This window comes from Pleurodeles waltl, chromosome 11, assembly GCF_031143425.1.
Source record: "Pleurodeles waltl isolate 20211129_DDA chromosome 11, aPleWal1.hap1.20221129, whole genome shotgun sequence".
NCBI lineage: Eukaryota > Metazoa > Chordata > Amphibia > Caudata > Salamandridae > Pleurodeles > Pleurodeles waltl.
The window spans coordinates 737,802,374-737,826,104 of record NC_090450.1 but is presented as its reverse complement, the minus strand read 5'-3'; the positions used below and the strand labels follow the sequence as shown (position 1 = coordinate 737,826,104).

Here is a 23,731-nt window from a genome sequence, read left to right as displayed (position 1 = left end):
ACTTCTTCTGCAGACTCCTCCTCACTTTCTTGCAGCCCCCCTCTGTGTCCTGAAACCTCTTCCTCTCTTTTCCGCTATCTCCACTCTCTCTCCTCTTAGCTTCACCTGTCCTGCAGCCTCTTCCTCCACTCACCGCACTCTCCTCCTCCCATCTCTCCTGCAGCCCATCCTGTCCTGCGGCCGCCGCCTCTCCTGCAGCAGTATACTCTGATTCGCCTCCTCAGTAGCTCATTGTTCCCCATTCCTTTGCAGTTTTCTCTTACTCCTCTCGTGCAGCTTCAATCTCTCCTCCTCCCTTGCTGCCTCTCCCCACTTCCTGCATTATGCTCTCTACCCTGCCTCCTCGTCTGCGTCTCCTGCAGCTTCCTGCGGTGTGCAGCAGCGTCCTCTTCCTCTAGATCCACCGCAGCCTCCTCTTCTGTCCTCCAGTCCCTCCTCGCTACGACACCTGCTTCCCTCCCTATCCTGCAGCCTCCCCCGCCCCTCTCTCTCCCCCGACACTCCCACTGGAATACAATGCAAGGTTTGCCTGAGTGCTCTGGTCCCCGAGCCCGGACTCTGAACATCTAGAGCGCTGCTGTACCAGCCCGGCTGCAACCTCCACTGCAGCCCGTCCCCCTCCTGCTGCCTGCCGCGCTCAGAGTGCCGCTGTCCCGCGGACTCAGCTACCCCGGGCCCCCGCTGCCTCCAGACTTCAGTGAGGAGCGCAGTTCGGACTCCTGTCCCGGGGCACCCGGAGCAGCCTCTGACCCCCGCTGCCCTCTAGCGCCCGGGGGACCCCGTCCAGTAACCTGTCAGCCCCTCCATCTCCCCACCCGTGCTGCCTTTCTGCCCAGGTAAGCATTCCTCTCTGCTGCAGTGTGCATACATAACGTGTCCTGCTCCGGCTCAGGGGGCATGCTGGGAGCGGGGGTCCTGCGCAACCCCTCACGCTGGGAATTAGTTTTACGTAGAAGCAAAAGGTTTTTTTTGTACATTGCAAAAGAGGGGGCGAGCGGCGTTACTGATGGTGGCTTTAAACATATTTCACAGTAACCTCGTCTTGTCAGGTTAAACACCGCCGACCTGCACTGCCGAGTATACGTGACTAGCGCGCTGGAGGAGCTGAGATTTTATACGCAGCGCTATAAAACACCGTAAGTAAATTTCACGCATACCCATATAATCTGGCTTTAAGTATAAAATAGTGGTCCTGGGAATGTTCAGGGTGGAAAGGGTGGAACGTGTCTCATATAAATGTTAAGAAATGCTCTTGTTCAAGAGTAACGTAAAGTAATGACTGGCCTTAGTCACGACTTTTATATAGATTTTGGACATGTAAATGCTCAAACTGGATTCTGCATGAATAATGCAGTGCATACTATCTTTATATATGTTTGCTCTACTTCTGCGATTAAATAGGTACTTTAAAACTGGATGCTGTTGTTTGAAGTTGAATATGTAAGATTTTAGTTGGATTATCCCTGAATGATGCCAGGCAAATTATCGTTTTTGTATCTGGATTTTAGAAAGTGTTCTGCTGCTGTTGCCAAATGCGCATTTTAACGTTGCACATTTTTGAAGGTGCACCACTTAAAGTAGCTGGATTGTGAGTTATAGTTGTTTTTTTGTGTCAGCTTGTGTATATTGCACACACCCAAGGCAGCATAGAAGACAGAAGCTCCAATATGGAGGCGTTACAGGCAGGGCAGTGTTAGGCAGCTGCCTAGCATGCCACCTTAAGAAGATACCACCTTGCCTTCTAGTAGCATCACTCATGGCAGCCTAGAAATTGGGAGAAGGGCAAAATGCCACTTCCCCCAGGGTGTTAAAAATCCATGCGCTGTCCCTGATTCCACTGACATCTCCCCTGGGTTGGTCAGGGTGCCTACAACTTTTACTGCAAATCACCATTAGTAGAAGATATTGCTGCTATCCAATTCTTTAGTACTCAGCTAATCTCCTTGGAAGAATGAATGGTTGAGTGGACTTTGGTCCAGGTTGTACTTGTGCCCTGCCAGTCGAGCCAAACGTCAGTGTAGTGAGTGGACGCCACTGATTCTTCTCGTGAGCTAGAGGACACCTATCCTCATTTAGAGTTGACCATGTCACTAAACTAGCATTGGTTGTATGTAGCTCACAGTACTAAATTGACCAATATGCTTAAAGCTGAGTTTGTAAGCTATTTAATTTAGTGCCAAACACGCACAAAAAAACAGAAAGAGGCTTCCTAGCACTGAAACAAGACCAGATTAGCAAAGAATGGAACAGTAATCGATGTCTGTATCGTGAGCAGATAGCTTTTCATTCCCTTACGAAGGAGTATTATAGCTGCCCACATTCCACTAGAAGGTGGTTCCATAAAGCAAAGACTGAACTGGTAGAATATGACTGCCTTTACTACACTTGCGTAAGTTCGATTCACAAATACTTTGCTGTGACTTACTCTTGAGGGACTATTAGCTTACTTTGAATTCCAAGAGTATGCCAGGAATGCTCCCTAAAAAGTCAAATCATAATTTTGTGTGCAGCCATCAGCGACATATTTGTGACTGCATCCATTGAGGTCTGATGCAATGCCTTATATTTGTAATTTGCCTGCAGAGTTATATCAAACAGTGCATTGGAAGTAAGTAAGGGATGGTAACAGAGGACCAGCTTTTGGGAGAAAGGATTATGGATGAGACATCGCAAGACTGATTACAGCTGTTATATCAAACACTGTGCATTAGAGTCCCTCAGTGCTGATGGCACACCATATGCATGGAGATTTTATGTGGAAAAATCCCATTGTATGTTCTAAAGATGTTGGAAGTCACAAATTAGTTCTTTGACCAAATAGAAAAACACGGTCAAAGGCCTTTATAAGGCAATGGAACTCAGCAGTCACTTGCATTATCCTTTTACACATGGATTAGCTATATTTTCCCTTATAAAACATCGCCACACAAATCATCACACTCCCTGCAACCCTTTTACCCTTTTTTGAATTCTGAGTCTCGTGATCCTTCTTATGAAAAACATCCTCTGGTTGCAACTTTGTTGGCTATATGTGCAATCCGTGCGGAGAAAATAAACACAGTTTGTCATTCTCACACTGATCTGTTAGGCAGGTTGATTAAAGTTTCTTTCAAAACTGCTTTGCATCACAATGTGTGGTAACCCCAAGATAGGGTCCTGTTTTTTTTAAATGAATTTCAGTACTGCGGTAAATTAATATACTACCATAAGTAGCTCAGCATCAGGAATGTGAAAAAGTTCAGAAAACAGGAAACTAGTCCTCCTTTTACTTGTTTAGGTAGTGGTTGTAATTCACCTCTGTAGCCTGCCTTTCACACTGTCTGCTGGCTCAGGCAGCAGATATTGTGACATCAAACCTCAACTGTTATAACTTAGTACAGTAAAGTATCATTACATTTTCTTGCTAAAAATGAGCAGTGATATAATTTTCTTACAAATGGGTAGTGATGGGAAAAGTAGATTGTAAGGACAGAGCCTCCAAGATGGTCATATTCTTGAGAGCGCTGCTGGAGCTCAAGCCTTGTTGGTTCAAAGGCATGTGCTGGGCTCATTGCTCAACAGCCAGGGGAAATGTGGTTCTGCTTCCTGAACACCCGAGGCCCCCGTGATTCCTGAAACTAACTGAGTGCTTTCCTTGCTGGTATTACATGAAGGAGGCCTTGGGGAAACACAGTGAAATCACTGGGGCCGCCATGGCTTCACAGCGGAGTGAGGAACCTGCGCACTCTGGAGGCATGTGGTGTCCCACCAGGGGCAACTGGCTCTGATGGTGGGAGAAAGCTGGCGAGTTGTGGCACCAAGGTGAGGGAGGAGAAGGGCCACACAGGGAGAAGTGGGAGGGAGATTCGGATGAAGGAGTCCCACCAGATGCAGACGCTAATGTCTTGCTATGCATCCAGTGTCTTTGGAGATCCGAGACTGCTCTGAATGTGTCTCCTTCGGTTTGGGGAGGGAGGTGTGGATTGTAAGGTTTCATCTCAGAGATTTGATATGAAGTTATACCTGCACATTGTCCAGTGGTTTAAGTGATATTTTGATAGCTCTTATTTCTCCTTACCCTGCCAAATTCTAAATAGACCTGACGTTCGGGTCACAGAGCTTCCGTCTTGTTAGTAACTGTGAAGTGTTATCACAAGTAAACGCTTTGTGTCAAACCAGAAGTCACTTCCAACGCTAGGACGCCTTATTGGTAATGGGGTGCTTTAGAAAACCAATTACAGTAATACAACTTGTACAACATTAAGGCCGCAATACGTTACATTAGCCATGCTATGTACTATGTGTGGTTGTTGCTTATCGTGAATAATAGAAAGATTTAAAGTTAACAAAACTAGACGGCAATAAGGTAATTAAATACAGGTTTTACAAATATTCCATATATTTATTGTATATAAGTATTGAATTGGTGATTGGCACAAACACATTTACAAGGTGCCTTTCTCGATTCTGATTACAGAAGCAGTCTGCCCTTATTTTCCATATCCCATGTGTGTCCTGTTGGTGTAACACCATATAATACAGCTGAGCAAATTCTCACCAAACTCCTTTTCGTCTAAAATATTGTACAGAATTTCATGTGGTATGTATAAGTTGATTTACGTGTGCTATGGCTTCATGTGTGAGGGACTTTGTGCATGCGAGGTGCTTGATATGTGTGCCTGGTGTGAAGGTGCTTAAAGTGTATGGGATTTGGATTGTGGAGGGGTGTGGTATAGTGCCTGGAGGGGCCTGCGGTGTGTGTTGCGTGGGCGTATATATACAGGGCACTTTCATCTGGAGGTTGGTGTCTTTGATTGGGCTAGATGTGTATGGATGATTGGTATGTGTTTTGAATGCGGCTTGATCTATGGTGTGTGTTTGGGGTGTAGGTGGCTTAGTATGTGTTTGTGTATGTTTGTGGAGGATCTTGGTGACTGCATGGAACACGCTTATCAGTGGGACTTCAGCTGTGTAGGACTAGCTCTGTGAATTGCTAGTTTTATATTGTGACTTTGGTGAAATGTAGGTGGTGGCTGCAGGCCCACACTGTGTGAGGTGTGCGGACTTCATCCTACATTTCTCAGGCATGTGTGGAATGGGTGTTCGATCTTCCCACCACATTACACTCCTACCATACGTGGTGCTGTGCACTAAAAAAATTAATTGACGTTCCTAACTACACCAGTAAGAACCGAGAATACACTAACATTTCTTTGCTTTGGCTGGGAACATTGACATACATTTCTCACTCTGCAACAAGGACACTGTAATAAAACTTTGTAATCCATGCCTTTGTGAACAGGACCTAAAACCTGCACAGTATTATGAGGCTGAGTAACCCATCACCATATAGTCACAGAACAACATATGTACTTTGAAAATATGAATATTACTACAATTGAACTGAGTAACATGGTATTCATGCACGGATACGTAACGTGCATTGAGGCCAGAAGTGATGCAAGCTGCCACGTTTTGAGTAGCCTTGTGTCTGGATGTGTCTTTTGCCTCTGCCAGCATCCACTGTGGAACTATGTCTCTTCACCAGTATTTTACTTTTAGACATTTTATGTACGGTAATGTTATGTATGGATTATGTTGCTCAGTGGTCTGTGAGAGGCAGGTATGGATCTACACAGGGCATTCTGTGCATGGATGCGTGTGCCGTCGGACAATGCCAGTTGTTCTAGTCTTCTGGGTGTTCATTGCTCAGATGCAGGCACTTGTTGAGTTTTGAAGCATCCTTGCACATTATGTGGCCTTTTGTCGCTGTCCTAGGTATACATAATTTCTTTCGGTTGGCATGTAGATTGGCGTGAGGGTGTAAGCTGAATGATGTGTTGCTGAGGTGTGATGAGTTTAGCCCCCAGTGTATGCGTGCAAGTTCGGATTGGGAGACAAAATTGCTCCAGGCACCAAAATACAAGCGGCCCTCGTTAGCGAATCACATAACTAAAAACGTGGCCCACATGTGCAAATTGGGGCAGTTTTGAATTTGTAATGGGCGCATTCTAGGTGTTCGGCAATGTATGGAAAACTGCATGCGTTTGTGTTAAAATGTCAGCAAAATCAACAGTAAAATCCGGCGGACCAGTCGATAAACCAGAGTTCCACAAACAGGCCAAAAACAACCCACACCCTGACCTGTCAGACTAGCCCTTCCGGCACTGCCTGACTGACCGACAGGCCAGCCCGGCCCTTTGTGAGTGACAGGAGCTATTGCTAATGTGTAGCTGTGTGTGGTGTAAGGCACCAGTAAAACGTCATCAGGATGTGCTGCTGAGGTGGCAAACACTTCGTCAACTACGAGTCTTGGAGTCCTCGAATGCACTTGCTGCGCTAGAAGTCGTTTCTATCGTGTGCTGTAGTTGAGACAAAGGCATGCGTGTTGTTGGCTTCGACTTCCGTGTATAGTCCAGAGGTCTTCAAACTGGGGGTCGGGCCCCTCCTAGGGGGGCCTCAAGTGATCCCAGGGGGGCCCCCAGACTCTGGTCAAAATAAATATTATACAGATGCCAGGCCTTTGTTTTAAGCAGAAGCATGTTATTGCAGTTTTAAAAAGGTAACAGTACTTAACTGCAATGTTTAAATAGGTTTAGACATATTTAAACATTGCCATGTTTATAAAATAATTGTGAAAAATTCTGAGGGGTCCCAATGATTTTTATTTTTCAACTGGGGGGCCGCGGCATTAAAAAGTTTGAAGACCTCTGGATACTGTGAAAAAGACTACACGACCAACGCGCTGCAGACGAACAAGTGCACTTAACAGCGGGGGATGCCGAGCTTCTACTGAGAGTCACCTACCTCAGCTTTGTAATTTACCAATCACTTGAAAGTCAATGCAGCTCGTTCGTGCCACTGAGAAGCGGTATTAACATTAGAACACGAGTCCTGTAATATTGTTAGTTGAGATAACAGAGGTAAGCCTTAATAACATTGTACGGCTTACCTCTGACGTCACAGAGCCTTATTATGATTTGTGGCATGTTTGACAAGGTGGGCACGGAAGTGGGTCCTGGTTCAGTGCCCTAAACAGGGGACTAACCCCAGAATGTAGAGGTGAGGTGGCAGTGAGATGCCCAGACACAAAGAAATGCAGAAGAACATGGTCCCTATATATATTCCTAATAACAGGGCTCCAGGGGTTTGTAAAACTGAAGCATCACTCCAGGGGACTGTAAGAAAGCAAGTCTGGGTCTAGAGTTTTGGAAGAAGGGAAGCATGGCTTCAGTGATATATGCCTGTAAGGGATACACTTAAAGAGCCCCACATGCCTGCAAAAAGGATCAAAGGGAAGACTGATATAACTAAATAAAAACACACACACATTTATTTATAATATAGAAACATGAACTAATATACAGAACCCATTTTCATCTTACATTGCTATATATGAAATGCACCAATATCTATATAAAGACTTTCATTTACCTATTTTATTACAGTTAGGTTTTGACATTAACTGTCACCTGTAATAAGAAATTGGTTTGGCATATCTAATGAGTTATTGCAGTTGTTTTCAGAGTTCACTATGAGTGCTGCCAGAACGAGCAGACAGTGTCAAAGGCAGGTAACTGAACAGAATTACAACTGTGGTTTTAACAGAGAAAGGCTAAACGAGCCTTAAATGTATTTCTTCTGACATTTTTCACAGCAATTAACTGATAAGAAGGTATTTATGGCTAAATGTTTATTCATTGCACTGCTAGAGTTCATTATATGGAAGCAGAATTACGACTGTGGTTATAACAGTGAAAATCGGAACGAACCTCACATCTCTTTCTGATGAACTTTTTCTACAGTAATTAGCTGATAAGGAGACATTTATGAGGAAATGTTTTTTATTACACTGCAGGAGTTCATTTCAAGAAAGCTGAAATTGATTGCATGTTACCACATCTTCTGAACCACAGCCATTTTTGAAAGTAACATAGTAAACTGTTTAGGATTTATTTTGCACTAAAGGCAAGTTGCATGTTTCTATTTCCTTCCATAGTACAGGCTCTAAATGTTATGTTATGTTTACTTGTATAGCGCCCTAATCACCCGAGGGGGTATGCAGGCGCTTTGCAGGTGGGTGAGTGTCTGTCTCCCTGAGAAATTTACCGGAAGAGCAAGTTCGTCAGCTTCTTGCGGAACTCGAGATTCACAAGTACATTGTGGTAGTCAAGTTTGCTGGTAGTCTGGGCATGTGTAACCATTTTCCTAGTTTTCTCTGGTAGCTATTGAAAATCTTTCGGAGGATCTGCACATTCTTCTGACCTTTACCCTAGTTTGGGACCCAGTGGTGTTACTGACTGCAACAGCCAGAGCTCCAGGGTTCCAGTCTGATATATAATTTAAGGCTCCTTGCATATCTACCTGCACCCAAAGACTCCTTCCTGCAGGCAATAGAACTGGTATTGCAAGGCACGAGGCAGAACTAGTTTGACCATGGTTAGAACCCACATCCGAATCCAGTACTAGCTGGATTTATTGCTCTTGGGGGCAAAAAACTTGTTTTTCAGTTTAGCAAAACTCAAAATGAACAGAATGGATGTAAAATAGGTTCAGTCTGAAATGATGGAAGGACCTGTCCTATTTCACAAACTTCAGAAATAAAAGGAGGTTGTTAAATAGTCACAGAAAAATCAAATGTTATTAAACTCACAACATAGATGAAAAAAGTGAGGGATGCACTCAGTTACACTTCATGAAACTGATCACGTGATCCCTGTCAATAGGCACAAGCAGGATTATAGGTCCCTAGTAATGCAATTAATAAATATAGTCCTTTGTTGTTTTCTTACATCATTCACAATTGATTGTTATATTAAAAAGAGACTGCCTACCAACAGTAATCAGAGATTTATGAATCATATTTATTTAAACTGCAAAGAACAAAAAAGTGATAGAGTTACAACCCAGCCACTATATTTAGACTTCTGTGTGTTCCACATCAAATGTTCAAAAGCCCATAAAGTGGGTGACATCAATGTGTAATATTTACGTTTAATCAAAGTATGTATTTAAGCAGCAGTCCCAAGTTTTACACACTGGGTGCAATTTAAATTTTACAAGGGTGCTATATGTCATATGTGTTCCAGTCCATTATATAGACCCTCATTACGAGTCTGGCGGTCCCAAGACCGCCAGACCCCAGGTGGCGGTCTCACCACCGACGGGCCGGCAATGAAGGCTGTCAAATTATGAGTTCAGCGGTTTGGCTTAAGCCAAACCGCTGATACTGTGCCCATCCCTCCGCTTTTCCTCGGTCTGCCGGGCTAGAGGTGAGCACCTCTGGCCCGGCGTACGTGCAAGAGAGCCAGCATTTTTGTCTGGCATTCACACCCCCAGAAAAGCTGGCGGTCTTGTATCCCAGCGATAGGAATCTGCATTCCTGTCACCAGGATAATCCTGTACATACCTGCACACATGTACCAACATACTCCCATGCACAAGCAAACACCTACTCACCCATGCACTCGGGTCATACACCCCCATTCACACTAACATACATACACAAACACTGCACTCACAGACTCACTCCCTCTCCCCCCTCCAGCGCATACATACATTCACTTCTCCTTCTGCCTCTCCCCCTAGTACATACATACATTCACCCCCCCTCCCCACTGCACCGCATACACGCACTAACCCGCTCTCCCTGTCCACTGACACAAACACAGACACCCCGCCCACTCACCCTCACACAAACACTCACCCCTCTCCCCTGTCCACTTACATACACATGCACACGCATACACACACTCACACATTCACCCCCTCCCCCATCCACACTCACACCCTCCCACCCCCATCCACAAACACCCTCCCTCACTCTGTCCACAATCACTCACACACGCAGACACGCACCCACAAACATCTCCCCTCCCCCGCATTCACGACATTCACACATGCACGCACTCATACACGCACACACACAAACTCCCCTCCCTGTCGAACGATCCACTTACCTCATCCATCGAGGAGGTCATCCAGGAGAGGACGGGACCCGACGCTTCCACTGCCGGCAGCACCCTGCCATCAGGACACCACCACGCCATATTACGGGTCGTAATACAGCATGCAGCATTCTTTTGGCATGGCGGTTCACCACTGACCGCCAGCATGACTGGTGTTGGAATTCTGCCCGCTTTCAGGTGGAATTCCGAAATCAGTCGTAATAGGGTGGTCTTTCAGCACCGGCGGCTTGAGGCCATAATCTTTTGATTTAATTGGATAGCGTAGAAAGAGGTTAAGTCCTATTTGGGGCTCCATTTGGCGCTGTTCCCGTTATTTTCCAAATCTATGTGTTTTGACCCTACATATCATGCCTTTTTCACGGTCTTTCACAAGGTAAGGTGCTACAAAAGCTAAATACATTGAGCTTTCCGTGGGATGCTATCAGAACAGTTGACCAGGTTGTCTTTTTGTGGGGCAGCCAGTGGTGGCTGGCTTGTATTTACTATGGGAGAGTGTTACAAAAATCATATAATATAAAAAACGGCACTTACCTTTGTATGTCCTCCTGTCCTCTCGTCGTCCCTCGTTTCCTGGCCCCATAGCACGACGGAACCCAGGAAACTGCACAAGCCAATCCTGTCACTGCTTTCATGCAGGTAACCAGCATGAAAGCAGTGCCAGGATTGGTGGGAGTGGCCTCTCTCAGGGCTGACAAGAGCGCTGGAGGCTTGTGCTTTCTCTAAACCAGCTGTCTTAAGACAGCTGGGTTAGAGAAGTTTAAAGTGCACGGCAGGCTGGCCATCGTAAGAAAGCCGGTCAAAGGGACATGCACACTTAAAAGAAGTGCACAGCTCCCTGCTGCCACTCGGCAGCAACTGCTCCGCCCGGTCCTGACACTCGGTTCAGGATTGGGGGGCTGAAAAATAAAATGTTAATAAAGAAAGTTTATCGCTATTTTATTTGTCATCTCTTGGGGAATTTTCTTTAGCTGGTTGACGCTCCTCTGCTCTCGTCGAGGAGCCGCCACAGGGGCAGCCCATCTTCTGTCTGTGTCTTCAGTCATACTTACTGTATTACACTTTCAGGGATCATCCTAGAATACTTTTATTCTGCTTGTATCGTGCCTGTTTGTGCCTTTTTCAATCTAGAAATTCTGGAAGAGCTAGGAATCCACATAGAACTGTGTGGGTCGGTGTTTGATTCCACTGCACTTGACACATTAAGTAGGGTGACTGGCTTAAAATGGGTAGCATGATCAACATGGAGGTTTGCCCTCATAAAATACCCTGTTCTATATATAAAGTGCATGGGATGGATTGCTGATTCAAATTTGCATTAACATTTTCAGATTCCCTATACTACACTGGTGTCAATGAATGTTTGCACAAGCTGTTTTTTGTGTGCTAAAGCAGTGGTTCCCAACCTGTGGTCTGGGGACCACTGGGGGTCCGCAAAGCCTCCTCGGGGGTCCGCGACTGCTTAGAAAATTAAATAATATTAACAGAGGAGGTCCTCAGCTTTCAGTAATGACTTACTTTAGTGGAGGGGTACCCGGATTCCAGTAATGATACAGTGGCGGTCCCTGGGTTCCAGTAATTATAAAATGGGGGTCCACAGAAGTCAAAAGGTTGGGAACCATTGTGCTAAAGAATCAATGTACATGCCATTGTTTGCACATAGTTGGTGCAGAAGTTGGTGCAAATGTTAGTGCAAAATGCTGGATTCAATTGTTTGAGCATAAAATGATAAAGCTCACAGTAAAAATATTAGAGACCCATTGTGCTGTTGAAGACAGTGTAGTATCCAAACGGTTCCCATAGGTTACCATTGGCCATAGGATTTGCGGTATATTTATAGCAGCATACTGTTTAAGTGTTACAAAGGTGTTTGGAGCAGGGGTGTAGTCCTTTGGGGGCGTTTTGGAGTATTACATCCCCCTAAAAAATGTATTATGTACTAAGTAGTTGGCTACAAGTGCTTTCAGTAGGGTAATGTTTTTTAACAAGTCATCCTCGCGTTACTGTTGGGAAATCTGAGTTCCCGAAGAATGTGAGGCTCAGGCACAGATAATGAGTGTATTCTTTCCTGAGGGCGATTTATGCAGCTAGAAACCTTTGCGAGACCTGTGGTTAGGACGCCATTGGACTATTTGTTTACTTACTGCTGCTGGCTAGCGTATTTGTTTACTATTTGCTGTGGACTAGCCTACTTCTTTACTTTTCTGATGTGGGCTGGTATATTTCCTTACTTTTTGTTGAGGACTGGCCTATTTTTTTATTTTCTGCTGTGGGCTGGCATATTTCTTTACTTTCTGCTGTGGGCTGGTGAATTTCTTTACTTTCTGTTGAGGACCAGTATTTATTTACTTCCTGCTGAGGGCCAGGGTATTTCTTTACTTTCTGCTGCTGGCTGGTATATTTCATTACTTTCTACTGATGAGTGGTATATTTCTTTACTTTCTGCTGTGGATTGGCCCATTTCTTTAATTTCTGCTGCGGGCTGGTATATTTCTTTAGTTACTGCTATGAACTGGCATATTTCTTTACTTTGTGCTACGGACTGGCGTATTTATTTACTCTGGGCTGAATGCTGCACTGAAAACCCAGCAGAACCAATAATCTGTCCAACCCTAAGAAGGCGTGGGTCCCGTCTTTATAACACTGTGCAAAATGAGGGATATCTTGAAAGTAAGGACAAAGTGGGACCCGGACCTTAGACCCTCAATCACTGCAGCTCAGTGGGCTTTTTGCTAAGCCCAAACAGGCCAGTTAGCCCTAAATGGAAGGAACAGAGTGACACATTACACGTTTCTCTATAGAGTTTATCACCCACCCGACTCCAGCTGCTGTAGATTACTCTGACAGTGCACATGTGGCAGATGTAATGCCGCAGATACTACTATTTTCACTTTATTGGATGATGTTGCCAAGTACTGCTATGGCTCTTCTACTGGCCAAGAGCCTTAGAGCACTTCACTAGTGCTGCGGTCTGGCTCCTACCACCCTAGACTGGCTGAAACACCCTATCCATTGCGACAACGCAAGTGGCCCCCACGTAGCCCTAGTCCTACAGATATCTTGACCACGGAACGTATAGGCCTACTTCACATATTTTTAGTGAAGAACCAAGCAATTAAATACTCCATGCTGGGAGATGAAAGGCTAACTTGTGAGAGGGTGAATTGTGTGTGAGCAAATCACAGAGAGGGGTCATCACGTATAAAATGACATAACATATCTGTAATGGAGATTGTCTTACCTGATTGCGTCATGTTTATTTATTTCGAATGTGCACTGCATGCCTGGAGTGCATAACATCATTGTTATTGTGATTTACATTTTGCTTTTGTAAGAGGACACATCTCCAGAACTTTGTAACACAATATAGAATGACATGGCAGTGATACTAATCTGTTTTATCGCTTCAATCTCTATGGTATGTAATTGTAATAAAAAAGTGAAGTTACCTACGTGATAGAGAATCTGTTTTCGTAACCCACTAGTACCCATGGTGTAAAACTGCACTGTTAACTTCCGCTCTCCAAGGAGTGAAATATACGCAGAAAGTAACTTGATTATCCAGTTGAAGTGCAATCATGTCTGAAGGCCTGTGATCCAAGCCGCAAATGATGGTTCCACCTTGGAAATTGCCTAGAAACCAATGATTGCTTCAAGGTCTAGGAAACAGGCCTTACAGACCTCATGGTCCAGGATAAAGTTTGGGTATCAAATCTATGATGCAATGGACTAAAGAGTACCACAGCACTGACTCTAACACTGAGACTGTAAGGAAATTCAGAATCTATGGGTTTTTGACAACATAAAGTTTGTTTGTGGGGCAGTGGATTTTGGTAATGGATTTGGTGTAACTAACAGTCAAATGGAAACTGTATAATTGGCTTGGCTTCATAGTTCACTCAGCCTTCAGGAGCAAAATGTAGCTGAATCAATGTGTAGGGAGTGTGAGAGCAGATCCGAGTTGTTGTTTAGAAAGCAAGATCGGGACAAGAAAGCATAAAGCATATTGAGAAGGTAATCAAGTCTGGGCTATGAGGCATGGTAATGCTTGGCCTCACAGGACACTGTAAGCAGCAGCCCTACTACGGTGCACATATGTTCTTATAGTTGCTCACTGTTGAGTCCATCGGTGGTTCAGTACCAGCCGCCGTGATTTCCCTATACCCATGCCCGTGTGCTTTCCAAATGTTCTTGCTATCTTGAGACTTTGGTGATGCAGAGAGTCTTGGTATTTGCGCACCCCAAAAGTTGGTCCGCCATATGGTGATTATTAACATCCTGAATCTGGCATCGATGAAAGCCAACCAATCTCTTCTCCTTTGAAGACACCCCTGAACTACTGAATCATGGGAAAGAGGAATCTGTGGATTGTCATTTCTCCAAGTCATGTGCCTGTGAAACAGAAAGATGTGTCCCACACATCTAAGCAATTAAGGTGAAGAACTGAATAATGGATGCAATGGTAGGCATCCTTACAGATTCTGCTCAAGAACCACTAAATTGCTAGTAGAGGACAAGAGACCTTAGTGCTAGCACACCATACATTCCTGACCAGTTCTCAACTCTTAAAAATATTGGTCTGAAAGGCCAGGTTGTAGGTAAAATATTCCTAAGTGTGGGGACTTGAATAAACCTTACCAAGAATCTGTATTGTCTATGTTTCAAGCAAACCACAGATATAAAGCAATTGCAAGCAGTGCATTCGTGAAGAAGGTATAGGAACCCAACAATATTTATTGGATGTGGTGCAAAATGCCCCAAAATAGAATAGTTGGGACAGGAACTAGACTCTCCAAAATGGCTGCATTCGGATGAGGTGGACTGTCTAAAATGGCATCTTCTGGACAGTCCCCATTGTGGCAAAATCCAGACACAGTAATTGCCTGGAAAGAGCGCAGAACGAAGATGAGGCAAGGTCCAGTACAGATGAGGACCAGTGAAATAAACTAACTAGACCAGCCTTAACTGGTATCCTGGTGCAATGATGTGACTCATGGTATATGAGCTATTGTTATGCTTCATATGGCTGTACATAACCAGGATCTCGAGTTTACAGTCCTAGCGTTTTTTCTGCAATGATTGTCTTCCTATATAATATATATCATTGCTGAAAGAAAGACCGGGACACTCAGCATTATATTGTGAGGTATACTCAAGGTATACTCAAGGAGGAAAATCTTTTAAACAAACATTGCACCAAGCAAAACACGAAAATGAAGCATACGAACACAAATCTCCCACACAAACCTCACACCCTTTAAAAACAGTGCATGCTACAAAGTGATTACTGAGGCAAAGCCACCCTGGTGAAATTTCAAGCTGATCGTTATACATGGTTTCTAGCGGAATCCAGATACATATAGGTTTTGAACACTGAATTTTATGTGATTGAGGGGACCACACCAATAATAGAGGTCATTAGAACCAGTACCTAATGCGAAGATGCGACAAGAATCAACCATAATTTTCTCCTCAGCAATTCATTAGATGACCAAAACTGAAAAATCAGAAAGCAGATCCTATAGAAAATATTTGTGACTGCAATAACCCTGCACCATTTGTGGCCCCCTTTTGTGCATGTCCACGATCTTACAAATATCAGCACCTCAATAATAGAGTTACCTCTGAAGAATTATGCAATGAGCTTCTCAACTTTTTTTCTACCAAAATTCTGATAACCAGCACAAGGGTCCACTTCACGAAAATTACCCTAATAGAAGTGATTTTCACTCACAAAACAATTGTTCTTGCACTCTTCAAGCCGATCTCAGTCCCACAACTGGTAGTTCACAAACATGTATCAGTCGCTCATTAGATGCACTCTTAAATTGTAACTAACACTCAAGAAGAAGTAGCATTTTTGTTCCAAAGAATGAAGTGGCCCTTTGAAAGACTGTCTTGACTGCAGAGGTGCACCAGTGCTACAGGAAGTGCCCAAGAATAATTATATTTTTTTTGTCTGGAATCTGTCTTTCTATGGGGGGCCAGAAGGATGCAATGCATGTTGGGTATCTGTGCATCTGTGTCTCAGTATATCGTGGCCACAAATATAGTGCTATAAAATATCCATCCATCCATCTAGTTGCTGCACAAATCCTCACTGTACCCTCTCAACTGCCCACATCACAGGACATCACAAAGGCTCTGCCTCAGCACACTTATAACGGGTTTCACACTAGTCTTTTATGCCCTCAGACAAACTGGGGCCAGGCAGGAGTAGTAGTGGACCATCAGACCCAACTCTTCAGTAAACTTCTGGACCTGTGGAAGACTCACGAAAAGGATTGCTGTGCTGCTCTGCTTCAAGAAGGACTGCTACTCTGCTGCCTTGTTGCCCTTCTGTCCTGCTGTCCCGCTGCCTGAGTGAGAAGGACTGGACTTACATCTTGAACCCAGGATCACCAGAGTGACACCAAAAACTAGTTGGCTGGTCTCCTGCTAGGAGGCTCGGAGACTGTAAAGGCTCAAATCACTTGAACCCTGCACTTGGACTCTTCCTGCTGTGAGTCCTGCCCCAAAGTGGTGCCACCTCAGTCCTGGACCCTTAGGGGTGGGCCTAAAGGTGCTCTGCCAGCCCAGCTGTGGTCTTTTGGGCCAAACCAATGCAGCATGATGCATCTCCTAGCAGCTCCGCAAGAGTATCACCGCTGCGTGACGCACCCCAGATGCAGAACCCGACAGCTCCTTGGAACTGCTGCTGCGTGATGTCTCCTCACCGCAGGACCTCCTATTGCAACCCCCACCGCTGCACAATATATCCTGGACCCAGAATATCGCATCATAGCCACTAAGCTCCTCAGAACTGCTGTTGCATGATTCTCAACCTCGCATCACAGCCCACAGGTCATCAAAACCTCTGCAGCATGATGCATCCTTAACGCGGTATTTTGCAAACTCCACAACCAGGATTTAAGTTAACTTGTTCAGCAGTTCTAACTGGATCTCTGTATCCATCCCACGCTCCATCGAGGTCAGCCTTAACTAGTGACTTTTACGAGACCTGGAGCAACCAGATAACCTCAGTTGATGCTTTGTGCTTTTAAGCACAATTTAAATATTTGAAATTGTATATCTCTGGTTCTACTACTTGGATTTTGGTAGTTTTGGTGTTAAATAATTTAATACATTTTACTCTATTTTTCTAACTTAACGTGGGATTTTTCTTGTGTTGTGTTTTCACTTTATTACTGTTAGAAATGCTGCATAAATATTTTAGACATTGGCTCTAAGTAAAGCCCGACTGCTTTTGTGCCAATTTACCAGAGGGTTGAGCACAGGTTAATTCATGGTTTGCTTGTGTTTCACCCTGACAAGCATTGTGGTTGCGTCTTGAGTAGGGTTTCACCCTTTTCAACCAGTAACCCAATTTCTCACAAGAAACGTATTTGTCAACAAAACTATCCAATAGATACATCTTAGTTCTGGGGTACACATCATGTCAGTTTCAAGGGTAGGGACCTCATAGTGGTTGCCTCCTTTTTCACTTTCAATTAGGGGAACTACTACTAGTCCTCTTGGCCAGAGACCTATTAACCTAATCAGAGAGAAGGCATTTCTGGTACAGAACGAGGACTAGCAAGGGTGGATGAGTCCTGAATGTAGAAGCTGCAGAAGGGACGAAGGATGATCTGTCCCAATGAACAACAACCATCCATTCTTCTTTCGTCGCTCTTGCATGAGCCTGTAAAACAAAATCATAGAAGGACCCAACTCAGATTGTATGACCAGGGAGTGAATGAAGCTGTGTACACTTTCGCGTGGGAAATATTTCCATTTACTGTTGTCTGTGGGTAATTAGGTCTAGCAACAGATAGTTCTGGCTTGTCCTACGGCCCTTGCTTAGGGTTTATGAAGGCACGCACAGAAAGCGATCTGTGCTTTTATTAGCCTTGTTTATTATCTGCAGCTTCTAGACATCTCCGTCCCTGTTTGAACCAAATAGAAGCCTGTTGAGGGTTCCTTGATGGGTCAAAGAGTCAACCCTGTGATGTCATCAAGTTCAGAGTATATTTGATTTCACTTCCGTTACCGCTGCCATTTTTTGTGATCTGAAGATACGTGTGGCCTAGCCACACGTAACAACCAGCAAGTTATTGGCTATTCAACACCACACAGCTATTCCAAGTTACTGTAAGCTGAGTCAGAGCAGTGCCACAAGCGGGGCCCCATATAGGCCGTTATAGTAGCAGACTCACCTGATGGACCTTTTGGCATATCTTTCTAATGATGTGCAAGCACACAATTAAGCAATCGATCATTGTCATTTGTCAATCACTAAGAGCAGTAAGACAGCTAAGCACTCTTGCAGAAGTAGTGAGCACCTGCCCCAGTTCAGAACAGGTGGGTTTTGAAAAACTCCTTAGTGGTGAAATTTGATCAATATGCCTGAAACCGAAAAGGAGTGAGTTCACCAAAGAGCAGAAATAGATGGGAAATGACTAGACTGCTTTCAGGATGTTTTTTGTTTTCGAGATCCATTTTGTATTTGTTAACCCAATGATTTAACAATCCAACGATACATGAAGGAGGCTGTGCTGTGCCTGTGTGACTGGCAGGTGATCTCCTTTGTTGATGTCACCTCGGGTGCAAAGTTTCAGCTTCTTCCAATACCGTGTTGCTCGCTGTTTTTCTCTCCGTTTGTGACTGGTGCTTTTGACCGAAGATATCACTGCACTCTGATTTTGCTATGCGTTGAAGTCCATTCATTTTCCCTGGGCTGCTTGTTGTTTTCTGCAGCCATTGATTGATTCCTGAACTGGTACTGTTGAGCAGTGCACATTTTTTCCCCGAATAAGCAGTGTTAAGCAATGCATCCTTGTTTCCTAAGTCAGCAATAGTAACCAATGCAAACCACACACTCTACAGAAAAGGAGCAGTGTTTTCAGTTAGCACCATTTACAAGTTAGGTCTTCTGTTTGCCTTTTGAGGGTCCTATATATATTTATATATATATTTATGAGAAATCTAATGACGGTTGCCACTGGGTAGTTATAGTTAGGCCAGTTAGGTCAGCGTTTTCATAGTAAATGTGTTTTTTGTGTTGATAATAACTTCGGCACTGTTTGACGAATCTCCACAAAACCTTTTAAAAAGGTCCTACTTTCTGACTAGTTTGTGCTTGGAAATTTATGAGATGATCAATGAAGTGGGAAAAAGGGGGGTCCCAAAATGCAAAATCCCCATTTATTTTCTGTAGACTTCTTTAGGAAGCAGTACCGTAAAAATTGCTCAAGGGAAGTACACCAAATTTGGCAGGAAGCTACATTTTACTGCACAGGTTGTGCTTTTTGTGATTTGGTGTAAATTCTTTCAGTATTTTTTAAGAAATTAGGATTCAAATATTTTTGTATATATCTGGACAGTTGGCTTCGATGGACTCTCATGAGAGTCCCTCAAATATATATTTTTTAAAATAGAGTATTCTGATTGGCCCAGGGAGCTTTGTTTCCCTTGGGCCATCTCGTTCTTGTGGGAGTCAGACTCCAGCGGCGGCAAGCACTGTGATTGGCTGCCAGCAACTTGAGAAAATGTTAGTGGTAGCAGTTACAGGACTCAGGGACTTAGGGCCTCATTACAAGTCTGGCATTCACTTGACTGCCAGACTTTGCAGATGGTGGTCGGACCGCCACCAATGCGGCGGTCTGAGCGTCATATTTTACCTATGGTGGTGGTGCTGCAGTGGGACCGCCAGCACCACCAGGATCAGAGATCCCAGCAGTCTTGCGGTTCTGGCGGTTCTAATCTGCCAGAGCAGCGCTGCAAGCACTAGCGGGAAACTCTTAATGGGATCGGCGGGGTGGGGGGTAGCCTGAATGGCAGCAACACCCCCTGTCGGAAGTTCGGCAGACGGCCTAAGCCATCCACCAAACTCGTAATAAGTCCCTTAGTCTCTTGTCCTGAACTTGTATTAAAAATATGATATAAGAGGCCGGGGTAGGGATAAGCTTCTCCCCTGAGACCCATGGGAGGATGCAGAGGGACGCCCACCCCAGGGGCCAAAATAAAAAAAGAATTGGCAATTTTAGCCGTTATCCCACAGACTCCTACAGGATCGCAGCCCAAAAAAATAATATATATATGGCAGCATGGGGCTGCATTATTTAATTAGGCAGAGTGGAGTCACCCTTCCCAAGTAATATTTGGCCCATGGGACCTCATCTCCTGAGGCCCAATTTTAATAACTTGAGGAGGGGGCACATGGCCCCCTCCCTGAGCCATATACAGTCCTCGAGATCCCATCACCAGGGCTGAATTTATTAATAAGGATAGGGGGAAGGCACGGCCCCCCTAAACCACAGCTGTATTTGACACCTGGGTCCCAAAGTATTGACTGGGCAGCCCCCCTCCCATGCCTTTAAAAGGCCCTAGGAACCCCATCCCCCAGGGTCATAATTTTCAAAAAAAGTAAAAAGGCTCTGGAAATTGGGCCAGGAGGCCCCATCCCCTTTATAATGTAATGCAGACCTGGGGTATGAGGTTCAAAGAGGGGGCCACGCAGCCCCCTTCCCCTTTTAAAAAATAGACGACTTTGGGGAATGGGTTCCCTGAGGCCAAAAGAGCCTCGGTAGTGGGGCCACATGGCCTTCCTCCCATTTTAAATAAATGAGTGATGGGTCCTCAGGCTAATTAGGCTCGGGGCGGAGGGCCGCACAGTCTCCCATCCACTTTTTTATTATATTTGGCTCTGGGGAATGGGATCCCTGGGCCTTTTTGAGCTAGAGAAGGGGGACCATGCATCCCTTTTCCCATTTTTTATTGTATTTGGCCCCAGAGGATGGAGTTCCCGAGTCTATTAGGACACTTGGATGGGGTCTGCACATCCCGTCCCCTTAGATTTTGGATCCGGGGTGGAGTCCCCAGGCCCAAGAAGGCTGGTAGAGGGGGGCTGTTTGGCCCCCCTTTCCTTTTTATTGTATTTGACTCCAGGGAATGGGATCCACAGGGCCTATTATGGCTCGAGGGGGAGGGGGTGTGCCTGCACGCCCTCCTCTTCCTTTCTATTGTATTTGGCCCTGTCCGCTTCCTCTTTTTATTGGTACTGGCCCCAGGGATGGGGTTCCTGAGGCCAACTAAGGGTCTGGGAGGGGGCTGTATACCCCCTCTCCTTAATATATATGTTTGCCCGAGGGGATGGGGTCCCCAGGGCCCAAAGCCCAACCTAGTTAGGTGTGATAAAAATATCTTTTTTGTTTAAAAAATAACCGTAGAAATTTACTGAAAAAAACAAAGGTTGAAGTAACGTTTTAGTTAAATGACCATGTCAGTGACAACCTTGACGTTTTGAACTAAAAAATACACAGAAATTCACCAGTTATAGTTAGCAGCGCTAACTATAACTTGTGTCCCAACCATGCACTCTTTATGATGTCACATATTACATCACTCATGACATGTTCTAACATATAAGCAATATGCTCTGATTTTTTAGGACACAATAACTTTATAGAATCCAATATTTTGAGCTTGTTATTATGACATTGAATATTTTACACCCATCCAAAGGCTTCTAAGAACCAGAGGCTTTTGCAGGAATAAGAGTCTGCTTTTTGACAAGTTAAAGAAGTACACTTTCAGGTTTCAAAAAGGTGTCACCAAGGATTTTGTTTTTAAAAGTTGCCTGTCTTTTCTTATTTTGGTAGTTTGGCTGAGCAGAAGGTCTCGCTTCAGCAGAGAGCAGTAATGAATGCAGTTTAATTCAGTACAGCTAAAACAAAATGATGGCAAACGAAACGTGTCAAAATCCTGATCAAAATTACCGCTATTTAACGAAAACAAGTGCAGGTTTTCCTTCTTCAGTTTAAAAAAAATGATCAGTGATCAGCAAGCAGAAAGATGCTATTTATGGCAACATTGTTCTTTTCTGAAAGCTATCGGCATTACAGAATGTCTCTGCATGTTTCTACACATTTTAAGTATTTGTTTAATCTGACATACAATAAACTACTTCTAATATCTATGTTGTAACAAATTACTAAATATTTTTGGGTGTATTTATTTTGCATTAAGGGTCCTGCTTTTCTTCGTGTCTACAACTATACTCTCTCTTCCATATGAAAGAGCAAATCATTAGGGAATTAGAGGCTATCATTTATACAGAGATTACAGAATCCCATATATTATATTGCAATATATTATATTATAATATATTACGTTACATCCATTTATATATATTGATACACATATATGTATTATATTGAACTTGGTAGCGATGATCCTGTCACAAACCACAGTCTGTCTTCTCAATGTTTAAATTGAATCCTCATAGCTTGGGTGTGGTTAATATGCTGTTTCCAAATATGTGGTTTAGTGTCGTTTTGTGTGGGCTGGGTGACTTCTTCACCAGTTTGTGGATTTGCAGTCTTGAAGGACTGGTAGGCACTTGGACTGCCTTGAAATAAGCATCTGAAGTAATTGAGGGGAGGGTATCATGATGGCATAAATAGTGTCCCTTTAAATCACAATAGCTGTATGGTTTTAGGTTTGTGTTAGTTTACTTTATCTGTTTCCATACAGTGACATGTTGTTTTATGGAATGTTCAGTTATGTTGCAAGCTTGGTGTGGTCCAACTACGCGGTTCCTCTGAGCTGTGTTAGATGTGTGTGTAACAGTTATTTAGACTAATGTGTTCTGTTGAGTGATGTAATTTTTCATTATCATTACCTATTATGGTTAATACTATTGGAAGCTCATTGATTCCCAACTAAAGGGAAAGTGTGAGTTTTTTTTGGATATGTACTCAGTATGCTTTCTTTTGTGTATTTTGGATGTTGTGTGTTGTTTCCTAGTAGAAGGTGCTGTTGTGATCACAGTGACATTCAAGTACCTGTCACATCTGCACAGCTCTGCAGTCATGCTCCGCCTGACATGGAAGCCTATAGATGGAAAGCTAGTCAGCATTTCAGAAAGTGACTTGTTTACTTTTCAGTCCACGGTGCTGTACCAGGCAATAGGCATTTAGACCAGAATGCTTAGGACACCTCACCCGATGACGCTACTGGCAGAGATAAGTCTCAGGATGTGTGTAGGAATTTGTCAAGCAAAAATATCTTGACTATTCAGGAATGATTGATTCCTTTGAGTCCTCTATGTAGCAATTACATCTCCCACCACTACCCCACCAAGTACCTGCAAAAGGGACTGAGGTCTCCTTGTCAAGAGGCGTACTACCTGAATGCCCTTTTGTAAATAACGCGCTACTGAAATATCGCAAATATTGACTGCCAGAATACCAAATTATTGTGAGGGGAAGTATATATTGCTAAGTATATGATTATTATACTTAATTCCACATATATGGATCATGACAATTTACATGTATTCAAGGTTCATAGACATGGTGTTCAGAATAATACTTATTTATATACATACTTTCATAATATTTTGGTCAACATTTAGGGTATGAAATTTAGGTTGCTAGTCAGTTTTGTGCCCTGACATACAAACCGCCAGTAGCAGGTTTTCCTGCTCAGACAGCTCGGCACATTACCGTCTCCTAACTGTATGAGGCTCAGGTCTGGAATTTAATGATGTAGATCATTTTTTAAGATCCACACAGGAAATCCAGGAGTGGATTTTAGATACAGAACCTGGACTAGTTTTCTGGTTTTGGATGCTGTGTTGGCCTCTAGTGTCTAGTGAGGGCCAGTCCAGAGGAAGCTGGCAACTACCCTGCATGGCCCTTACTGGGAGTGGGACTGGGAATCAAAAGCAGCCCTTGCTAAAATGTTAAAAATAGCCCACTCTCTTCCTCCCTCATTCTCTCCTTCTTACCATCCATCGCTTCTTT

At 44.0% G+C, this 23,731-nt stretch overlaps 1 protein-coding gene across 1 annotated transcript in view; it reads left to right on the top strand.

Annotated features, from left to right (window-relative positions):
* Nucleotides 1-527: 527 nt before the first annotated feature.
* The window catches only part of AIFM3 (AIF family member 3), a 240,676-nt gene continuing 217,472 nt past the window's right edge, over nt 528-23,731 (top strand). Inside the window, exon 1 of the mRNA XM_069214439.1 lies at nt 528-836. The gene's annotated coding sequence lies outside the window, so the exon portion shown is untranslated. The remainder of the gene's footprint in view (nt 837-23,731) is intronic.